The following is an 829-nucleotide window of genomic DNA, read 5'->3' on the forward strand; positions in this document are numbered from 1 at the left end:
GAGCTTCATATGTAATAGATACACTGGAGCAGCTCAGACAATGAGCATACCAGAAATAGACTCTCTTAAATGCCCAGATGAAAGTAGCTGATAGTTTTTGTTTGTTTTTTTTATCTAGATGTATTTAGCAAGGGAATGGTAACTCTGAAAGACCAGTGACCAGAGTTAGAACAGGCTGGTGAAAGTTCAGGGAGCTACTTTCACTAATAGCAACAAAGATTTTTTCCTACACTGTGAAAGACAGATTGTATGATACTTGTGTTAGAACTGCAATGCTGCATGGTAGTGAAACTGGAAAGGAATGAAGGTAGCCTGTTCCATTGGATGTGGAGTGTAAGTATGCATGAACAACATAGTCTAAATCTGTTGAGAGGAAAATTGGGCAGAAGACAAATCAGATATAGTGTGCAGGAAAGAAGTATGTGCTGATATGGACATGATTTGGGTATGTGTTGTGTATGGTTGAGGGCAGCTATACAAAGGAATGCCTATCACTTAATGTGTTTGGAGCTTGCAGAAGTGGGAAGATATCTGATGAAGTAGTGAAAGCTGCTCTCAGAAGCCTGAGCCTCAGGGAGGTGATGACAAATCACATGTAGCCATAAAAGATGAGACTGTCATGCCTGGAATGCTTTTCATCATAAGGTCTGTTTGATGAGGGCTGATCTAAGGGGTGACGGTTAAAAAGCAAAAATATTGTTTTCTTCTCTTTTGATATTGGACTAAAATGTTTCAATGAAATTTGCCTGAATTAAATGCTTTTTGAATGAATCTCACCTGTAGGTGCACTCATTAAATTAAAGGTAGCTGAAACTCCTTCGTGGTCAGA

Source organism: Octopus bimaculoides, chromosome 15 (genome assembly GCF_001194135.2).
Source record: "Octopus bimaculoides isolate UCB-OBI-ISO-001 chromosome 15, ASM119413v2, whole genome shotgun sequence".
Taxonomy (NCBI): Eukaryota; Metazoa; Mollusca; class Cephalopoda; order Octopoda; family Octopodidae; genus Octopus; species Octopus bimaculoides.